General features: G+C 39.7%; 1 pseudogene; it reads left to right on the top strand.

The window, feature by feature from the left end:
* The first annotated feature begins 257 nt into the window (after positions 1–257).
* Positions 258–375, top strand: LOC112470514 (annotated as a pseudogene).
* Positions 376–10,696: the final 10,321 nt, after the last annotated feature.

The following is a 10,696-nucleotide window of genomic DNA, read 5'->3' as shown; positions in this document are numbered from 1 at the left end:
GTTAGGGCACATCTTCATGACCTCATCTTAACTTGCTTAAATCTGCAGAGACCTGATTTCCAAATAAGGTGGCATTCCTCAGAACGGGAGTGAGAACTTCAACATATCTTTTTGTGTGTGGGGGGTGGGGGGGGGGACACAATTCGGCCTATAACAAGAATCCTGCCCGACTAGGCAGTCCCTGGGTGAAAAATTCATGGGGTTCTCTGTCCTCATGCCAACACCAAAGCCATAATTTAAAAACTAAGAGCCTTTGCGTCTACAGCCATGCTACCCTGAACAAGCCTGATCCCATCTGATCTCGGAAGCTAAGTAGGGTTGGGCCTGGTTAGTACTTGGATGGGAAACCACCTAGGAAGACCAGGTCTGTAGGCATAAAAAAATAAGGGATTGTAAGCTGACAAAGTCCTTGCAATCTGTGAGGTCAACCAAGGATTGCCTCGCCTAAAAAAAAGTAAAAATAAATAAAAATAAATAAATTAAAAGAGCCTTTGCTCTCTACTCAAGCACAAAACATGCTGGGCTGAGGATATTTGCTCAATTTCAGAGGATCCCAACGCTCACCAAGCTTCAGTGCCACCAAGCTTCAGTGCTAGAAGGCACTTCAGAGATTCCTATATGTAACCTGCCCACTTTAGAGATGAAGAAACTAAGGGCCAGAGACAAGATTTACCTAACATCTCAGTGTCTGTAGGAGTCACAGCCAAAAGCAGAACCCATGTCTCTTTATTCCCCTTTCACTATTCCACTCACAGGAAAGACATTGGTTGAATAAACATTGCACTTGCCTTATTTGGGTGGGGGGGTGGGGGGCGGGGGGGTCTGTTTTAATCCATTCCTTCACTTTACCTTATCTTTATCTGCAAGATAATCCTTAAAGAAATACTTCTTGGAGATACCAGTGTATCCAATGAGTCCCTAAGAGTAATAATGAGAATCAGTGGGTAAGACATTCTAACAATCCCCAAATGTGTTTTTAACACTGTTATTGTTGTTTTAACATTGAATACACTTAACCAGGAAATCCAAACTTCTTTCTGAAGCATTCCAACTGTTGTGTTTATACCCAGTTGCCACACAACATTTGCTCCTACTGTGTTTTAGTTGGCAGGGGCTGGAGGAAGGGTTTTTGGAGCCAAGTAGCCTCAGATAGGGAATCTTTCCAATCCCCAGGGACCTGGCATAGCCCCAGAATCAATAGTCACAGGGACAGATGCCAACACTCATCTCATCCAGCACTCTAGCTAACCTTGGACCAATCCCCTGCTTAGGCCCTGAACCTGGATAGGAAAAGCCAGCTGAAAAAATAGAGCCCTGCAAAGGTTATAGATAAATAAGTAAAAGCTGCATTTTTTTCCATCAGGAAAAAAAGGGGGAATCCTGCAGAGGATATATTACGTTTTCACTCCCCACTGCTGAAAAACAAAAACAAAAACAAAACCCCTCAAATACAGCCATGTTGCCAGTCTCCGGAATTAATAATGGATAAACATAGTCAATGTTTTACCATCGTTTCACATTTTCCAGACTACAGAATACAGAATTCTGTCACCATCACAGTCTTTCCTACTTTCATTACACAATTTGGAGACTGTGAAACGAAAATATACATGATTTAAATGGCAGTGTATAAATATGACATCTTTCTCCTTAAGACATATTATTTATTTATTCAGAAAACTTTGACCGATCACCTACTATATTACATACCAGCGTTGTGCTATGCCCTGCAGTTCTTAGATGAGTGAATGTGGACTCCACACTTGCTTACAGATTGTCAAGGAAGAGGTCGTTAGCCAAATAAAGCCAATATAATATAATACAACGCTGAGACCATACAATAAAGGCATATGGGCAGTGTTATAGGGATATATATGAATAATTCTGCCTTAGAGGGAGAAGTGTGAGTTGAGAGACATGTGCCAAGAAAGGTTTGGTCTACTTGGTGCTTTAGAGCAAGGGTCCCCAACCCCCGGGCAGTGGACTGGTACAGGTCCGTGGCCTGTTAGGAACTGGGCCGCACAGCAGGAGGTGAGCAGCGAAGGTTCGTCTGTATTTGCAGCCGTTCCCAAGCGCTAGCATCACTGCCTCAGCTCCATCTCAGATCATCAGGCATTAGATTCTCGTAGGAGCACTGGTCCCTGGTGCCAAAAAGGTTGGGACTCACTGGTTTAGAGAGATGACCACTGCAACAGTGCAGAGTTGGGCAAGCAGCACATACATTCTGTGTACCTACCCTGGCCCAGTCATTTCACATGAATATTAAAAATTTCTTCAGTGTCTTTCTCAGAATATAGATGGGTATGAAGTTCTTTGCAACCATTCCAACGCATTCTGTCAGGCAAGCTTCACTTTCGCAGATGGACCTGGTGCAGGGTGGGAGGGAGGATTTCTGAGGATCCCTGGCCTAACCTCTGGTCCACGGAAAAGCTGTGTTTGTTGACTTTTCTAACCCTGCACCAGAGTATACCCTCCCACTGAGGATGTACCTGGAACTGCAGTTATCCTAGAGGTGGGGAGGGGGTATGTAGGTAGTAAATGGGTGAGGAGAAACGGAAGGGGCCAGTGGGGAGAGCAGGACCAGAGGAGGGGAGGCTGCAAGTGTGGAACTCACCTGACTTTATCTGAATACTGCTCTCCTGGACTCCAAATGGGAAATAGAACTGAACACCCATGATTAAAAAATGCAATACATACTAAGAAAGTCTAAAGTAATTTATACCAGGCATTAAAGTGTTTTGCATGAGAATATAGTATGATGTAGACATGCAAGAATTATGTCTTTCATTAAAAGGTTTGCAACTCAGTGTGCCGTGATGTAACTATAGCAGTTTTTCTGTCTTGGTGATGATTTTTTATTTTAAACACTGTCTTAAAAGCCAAGGAATGCAAATGCATGGAGAACACTCGGCTTCTGGGTTTTAACTTATTGCCACCTCTTTCTAATCACTTCCTTTTAGTACTTTACCTGCTTGTGCCAAGGTGAAAGGTGAATAGTTATACCGCCATTGCCCCTCAAACCCACGTATCCTGAACCCAGCTATAAAGTAAACTGTCATTTATTTCTTCATTATTCAAAGTTAGTGTTTGCTAGTTCAAAGCCCATTTAAGATTATGCATCAAGAATGATATACATTAAGGTTGGGATTAAAGGAAAATCAGTTACATGAAAGAAAGGTGTTTTTGCCACAAATCTTATGTGTGTGTGTCAAGAAGTATTTTCACTGCCTAATTTAAAAAGAAACCAGGACAACTCCCAGAGATATATACCTGCATCTGGCCAGTCTTTCAATAAGGACACTTTCTGTTTGAAGTTTGACTGTAAAGTTAGAAGAAAAACATCTCTCCCTGGCTAGCACATGCAGCTTATTTTTAAAAATAAATAAATAATATTAGATATAATTCTGATTTTAGGCACTCATGAAGAGCAAAATCAAAAATTTATTCATATTGAACATGCTTAGACAGGGCAAGAAAACTGGGCTTACAAGTAAGGCTGAGAGATTTAGATTAGCTATAAGAAGAGACTGGATGAACTTTCAAAATCCCTTCCAACTCAGGGATTCTATAATATTACTGATTATTTCCTAAACGTATTCATGATGTCCCTGGCCTGTTTGGAGCAACAATTTGCTATGATTCAAATCTTAATGATGCCCAATATGAATCGAGGGACCCAAAATAGGCCAGGCTCTGAATTAGGTGTTTTTCATGAATCATTTCATTTATTCTTCCAATCAGTCCTTGGATTCAGATATTATGAATTTCTGCTATGTATCATCCTCCCAGCATGATTTATTGCATACCTTAGACCGTTTTTAAAGTGGGCAACTGAGGTCTCAGATCTGAGGCAATATTGAATTTAAAACTACCGTGATTATATTCTATAGTCTTAGAACACTGTGAGCTCTTGCATGTAAAACAACAAATAATAATAATGCCTATATTGTCGTTGGACCAGCTGTGCAACATATAAAGAGACAATAATGTGCAAATCAAATGAGTGAATGTGATTATCAAGATGCTGGTACTCTGAAGCAATTCTGGCTCAAGAGGCTAAGTGCCTTCTGGTCTCTGTGATGTTCCTAATTCCACCCCAGCTCCCGGCATGTCTGGCATTAGGGAAAGGTTTGATAAATGTGTGTGGAACTGAACTTAGGCACACTAACTCTTTTCCAGGCCCTTCCTAAAGTGCCCTGAGTCCTCTCGTTTCCAAATATTATGGGGAGAAGGTCAGGGGAGTGAGACCTTTCCATGTGTTTCTGGCATCCTCTCTGATCAAGGCTTGATAAGCAGAAGTGTTATCTGAGGCCTCCAAAGCAGATGCTCAGAAGCCATTTTTCCTTTTAACTCAAAGTCAGATTTCGCTAAAGGACTTTTAGGGTCTGGATAGGGGCTCTGTGATCTGAGACTTTGAGTAAAAGCACTCTTCTGTAACTCAGGAAAGGTGAAGAATATTTCTGTGAGTAAAATCTATTGGAAAACATACCTCTGTCTCACCCAGCTTAGCCATTTCATCACTTCCATCTGGCTTTGCTCTTTTATAACAAAAACATCAAAGTAGGCTTAGCAAGGATCATTCCCCAAATATGCTCTCATTGTCTATGTTAGTGAATCTCTGTTCGTCAATAAAGGAGAATTTTTTATTATGGTTAATGTCACTTGCTTCATGGAAAAAACCCACTTGGCAACTGTACGTAACCATGAATACATCTAATGGTTTTATAATTAATGAGAAGGCATTTATTAAGTTCCTTAATTTGGGCCAGGCATTTTATCTAATACAACTCTGTTTTCAACTATCTATCTTACTGGTGAGGAAACTGAGGCTCAGAAAGATGGAGCAATTTGCTCATGATCATGTAATGCATTAGTGGAATTAGTGACTTGAGTTAGGATTTGCACTCAAGTCCATTTAAGAAGTGAGCCCAGCTTTTCCTACTAGACTCTAAGATCATTATTAGATCAACAGAGACACAGAAGTACTGAACCCTAACTGCCTCTGTATCCTGATGTGGTATGAGTTACTCAGGGCTGTCTCTCTCTTCTAAGGACACATGAAGTGCTGTGTAGGTTTGATACCCACTTCTGTGATGGCTGCTGGGTGTGCAGGACTATTTGACAAGGACTGGTGGGCACCATGGGCCAACTCAGCAATGCTGAAGAGCCTGGATGGTTGTTGTCACTAGTGCTTCCATCCAACACAATGTCAGCAAAGACTTTGAGGCTCAAGATAAACTTGACTTTGTCAATCAGACTGAGAGAAACTGGGGGCGGATGAGCATTTTGCAGCAGCAGCACTGGTATGCAATCACATTTCACAAATGAGTAACTCCCAATTTTGCCAGTAAATTCTTCCTTAAACACTGAAAAGTTATACAATTTTTTTTTTTTTAGACGAGGCAACCCTTGGTTGACCTCATAGATTGCAAGGACCTTGTCAGTTTACAACTTTTTATTTTTTTATTTATTTTTATGCCTATAGCACCTGGTCTTCATAGGTGGTCTCCCATCCAAGTACTAACCAGGCCCAACCCTGCTTAGCTTCCAAGATCAGACGGGATCGGGCTTGTTCAGGTAGCATAGCTTGATCGGGCTTGATCGGGTAGCATAGCCATAGACTATACAAAATTTTAATTCCAAAGCATGAGGCTGACCATGATTTTAAGGTTATCCGCTGCACACAGTACTATCTTTAAATGAAGATAAGTGTCTACACCAATGAACTCGCACATGTTTGTAAACAGTCCACTCTCTTGCTTGTGGAACCAAGTTAAGGGTGAAATGAACATAATCATGTTTTTCTTTTCTGTTGGCATACATTTTAATCAGCTCAGATGAGGAGGTGTCTATTTCTCAGAGTGATTAAAAATACTACACAGTTAATATGTATATATAACTGAATTACTTAGCATCTGATTGGCAGAAAAGTGCTTAATTATCATTTTTATTAATTCTTTTATTAATTATTTCCCAGGAAGAAAACATAAGCAAGCTTGAGTTTGTCTTCTGACATGATGAAGAAGCTACAGCACAGAGAGGTCAACCATCTGCTCCAGAGTACACAGCAGGTGATGAATTCTAACATACACTCTGGATTTCCAACCAGAGCTACCTTGCTAAAATGACCAGTACGGTGCTTGTAGGCAGAGACACAAAAATAATAATGTAGTAGTCTGAAAGGTTTTCTGAGTAATCATGCCTATTATTAGATGAATTCTTGAAATTACAGTTTGGAGCAAAACACAAATCTAACAACTCTGTGTTATACAAACTTCTTAATTTGTTCTCATTTAATAGCATCTTGATAAAGGTTTTCTACCTGTGGAAATATTTCATTTTGGTACCTATAGATATTTTTCCTTTCTATCAATGTCGACATTTACTAAACATTTTTCTTTGTGGCATTTTACTTAATTTCTGCTCATAGCCATCCTATAAGAAATGGAAGTGAAGTTCAAGAAGGTAAATAGTTTGGGGGTCAGCAAGTGATAGAGCCAGCACTGGGACTCGGGTCTCTGACCTAAAGCTCATGCTCCTCCCAAGACCCTACCCAGAACCTATTCAGTTAGGCTTTCCAGAGGGTCCCCTACTCATACAGCTTAGAAAGGACATGGAGATCAGGAATAAGATTCAATCTAGACTCTCGCAGACTTACAAGCCCAAAGTTGACCCATAATAAAATTGCGGAGTATGCAGTGGGTGGTTCCACTGATGGTGCGGCCTTCCCACCTCCAGCGTCATTTGGACTCCATCATTATCACCAGCAGCCCTGAATCTCATTTCTGTCCTGTTGGCTTTTTTGATCTAGATCCTCAAAATTTTCCCCCTTCAAAAATATCTATAGCTACCAATAGGTGAATTAGTAGTATATCTGATAATCCAAGACCGTTTTTGACTGTGACCTCGTGGAAAAATCCTTATCTATAGGCATGACTATTATAGGGGAAAATTCAGATACGTCAGATTGATTAATGATGAGTTCTTATAGGAGGAATGAGGATCTTACAGTATCCCAACAAACTCCCTGCTATCCTAGGTTGGATATGGCTGGCCCTATACCACAAATGGGTATTATGTCCTTGTCTCATCAAACGTTATATTTGGAGGATACATTTTGGTTATAAACAATGGAAACTGACTTAAACGAACCTAAGGGGAAAAAATTTATTTTACGTATATGAAAGTGAGAACTCAAAGATAACCAAGGAAAAGCTGAATAATCAGGTGTCAGAAAGAGACAGAACATGGGCTGCTCTGGGGATGCAGGCATAGGATTTTTTAAAACTTTCTCTTGCTATTAATGTGACTTGGTTACCAATACCTAGACTGACTCTGAGCCCCAAGTTTTGAAAACAAAAGAGCCAGAATGATACAGTCTGAGCCAGGGGACCACTTTGATCCAATCAGCTCTAACATGTGAGGCGTGGTTGTGAGGTCAAAACATGGTGTGGGAACAGAAGAGAGTTTTCAAAGAGAGGTGTCCGCTACAAAGTTATAGTATTATAGTAACCACGCTTTCGTCAATTCTCTTCATTTTATAGGAATGAAAACAGGGACCCAGAAAGGTAAAGTGACCATTCCAAGGCCAAGTAGTTTGGAGTGAAATAGCTGGACTAAAATATAGGCCTCTTGCTGGTTCCTGGGACAGAGCTCTTTGATCTGTCCTCCTGCTTTTGTTACCTGCATGTTTATGGCTTCAGCCTATCTTTCCTCCCACCCACCCTCCTTGCTGCCCCACAGCAGTCTTCAAAATCCCAAATCTGGTCATGATACTGCTATGCAGAGTAGCCATCTATCACTTCTAGTCTAAACTCCTTAGCACTGCAGACAAAGGCCCTTTTAATCCTGCCTCATGGAGTGTATTGGTCTTCTCAGCCTGGCATGACAAAACAGAAATTAATTTTCTTACAGTTCTGGTTGTTGGGAAGTTCAAGATCAAAATGATGGCAATTCTGAAGCCTCTTCTCTTGGTTGGTAGGCAGCGAGCATCTCACTGTGTGCTCATATGACCTCTTTTTTGTGCACTTGAAGAGAGAGAGAACTCTGCTATTTCTTCCTCTTCTTATAAGGACACCAGCCCTATTGGATAAGGACCCCATTTTTATGACCTCATTTAACTTTATTTACCTACGTAAAGGCTCTGTCTCTAAATACAGTCACATCGAGAGTTGGGGCTTCAACATATGAATTTGAGGAGAACACAATTCAATCCATAACATGAATCTTTTCTCATTCTTCAACACTATCTCTCTCTTCCCCATTCCCTTTATATTGGGCCACTGGGCCTACCTCACCCCAAACCCACAAGCCATTTCTTTTAGGTTCTCTCCCCTTGGAATGTTCTTTGTTCTTTGTTCTCTTCTCGTGCTTTAAGTCCCAACTCAGTGGCTGTTACATCACAAAGCCTTATGGACAGACATCCTCTGAGTTAGATGCTCCATGCACTTCTTTAGCATTGCCATGTGCATGTGTCAAGTGTGTGTCATGTGTGTGCCTTGTATATGAGATACGTGTAAATATCATTGCCACATTCTATTTTAATTAGTTTGTTTATGCATTGGTCTCACCAAATAGAATGTGAATTCCTAGAGGGCAGGAACTATCATTGATTTTGATCTTCTCTCCCTGTTGCCTACCCAGCATTTGGCACATGGTAGGTACTCAATAATTGTTTGTTGAATGAGTAGGCAGAATGATTATAGAAAGGAAAGACTGGTTACCATATTCTTTGTCTCCATTTCATCACCATCAATTTCAGGAAAATATTTCATGAACCATAGTAGTAGATGTATACCAGAAATTAGAGAGGAAAGTAAAGAGTAGAAATTAGAACATTTTTCTGCAATGATAAAGAAAAAAGAACTTTGCTTATTCACTAATGACAATGGGGAGACCCACTTCAGATTACAAGATTTTGCACGGTGGATCGCTGGTGCATAAACAAGGGATGAATTTGTCATACTCTTTCATACTGTTCTCTAATATTACTACCAGGCTATGCAGAAACTGCAATGGGGGACCCCATGATACATCCCGATAGGCAGATGAGAAACAAACATGATAAAATACAAGTACTACACCATAAGACTCACTTTTTCATTTATTTTGACAAGGGTAATGTAGTTTTAATTACTCATGATAATATATATTGCCTACTAGTAAATGGCTTGTGGTGTATTTTTTAAACCTTTCATCTTAAAATACCACAGTACTCTTGAATTTGTTCATTAAATCTTTGTTACAAACCAAGAGGTTATTGGCTGTCAGGGGAGATGAGAGAGTCTATGAATTAGCAAAAAGTCATTAATAGCCTCCTACTGTAGCAACTATATACTTTGAAAATTGGAGAGCAAGATGTAGTGGTCTTTTAAAATATTTTTATTTAATTAGAATATTATAATTTCAAAATCAAATAATTAAATAAAAGCCATACTTAAATCTGTTTCAAAATGATTGAATAAGTGATTAAAACCTGTTTTAATTTTCAAGCCCAAAGAAGTAGTGTATAAAATTTGTTTGCCAGATCAGCTACCAGAGATAGACAATTGTTTTCTTTTGTTTAAGCTTATAATTTGTAGTACTTAATGCTCCTATTGATGTGTGTTGTCCTCATAACAAATCGTGCACGATTATCAATAAGAATTCAAAGAATGCAGCTAAGGTGTGAAATTATACAAATCATTCCACTGAAAAGAAAAGGCCCTGGAGGTGAACAATATTATTGAATTTTTCAAAAGAAAATTATGTGTTTGTGAGTGTGTATCATTTGATGAAGTGATTGTCATGGAAAATTAAATCTCACCTTGAAAGAAATGAGTAAGAATGAGAAAAATCACCATAAATCCTTTCTGTATAAGGAAATCGTACTTTTTTTTTTACAAAGGAATTTTTCTCTAAGCCTCTCATCATAGTATATAATACCTGTCAACTACATATATGTGCACATATGGGTTGATATAAATACACTTTTACTCATTCTATATTCTTTGGGTCTAATTGAGACTTATGTAGAGGGGAAAGAAAGAACTTCAATATCACCTAATCCTGTGTTTCTCGAAGTGCAGCCCATGAACCGCCTATATTAGAACACCCTGAGATACTTATTTAAAATACAGCTTCCCAGGTTCTAACCAAAACTTGATGAATCAGAATCTAAGAAGCAAATTTTATAATGAGGCAAGTTAAGGAAACACTTCTCTAGCTAATTTAAGCAAAACTTATTTCCAAAACCATCCAATTGGCTTTAATATATTAGAAAAATGACATTGGAGGCACCTTGACAAAGGCTTGAAAAGGCTTTTGTGACTTGGAAGAACCTTCAATTATAGAATACTTTCAAAGTGATGGCGTTTAAATATTTTTAAGTGTTGTATATATTATAAATGAAGACATAAATGAGTCTTAATTCTCCTGGCATTGCCCTCAGTTAAAGAGAGTCACCTTGTCCAAGGTCACACCTCCTCTCTGGAGCACCCTGCATGAATGACTAGTCTATGAAGCTAAGGAGGGGGTGGATCGAAAAGCTTGACTCCCTTTCATCAACCTGGGACAATTTTGAAAGGTCATGCCAGTCTAGAGCTCTCAGTGGGAACCACTGAGGCCTTTTAGTGACTGCATTGCTATTCAGCTTCTCCCTCTACCCGATGCTACTGCTCTTGCTCCTTCGCAGGTGATGATCTAATGGCACACCCCA

This window comes from Pteropus alecto, unplaced genomic scaffold, assembly GCF_000325575.1.
Source record: "Pteropus alecto unplaced genomic scaffold, ASM32557v1 scaffold3, whole genome shotgun sequence".
Taxonomy (NCBI): domain Eukaryota; kingdom Metazoa; phylum Chordata; class Mammalia; order Chiroptera; family Pteropodidae; genus Pteropus; species Pteropus alecto.
Note: the sequence above shows the minus strand (reverse complement) of the source record. Positions and strands in the feature narration are given on the sequence as shown.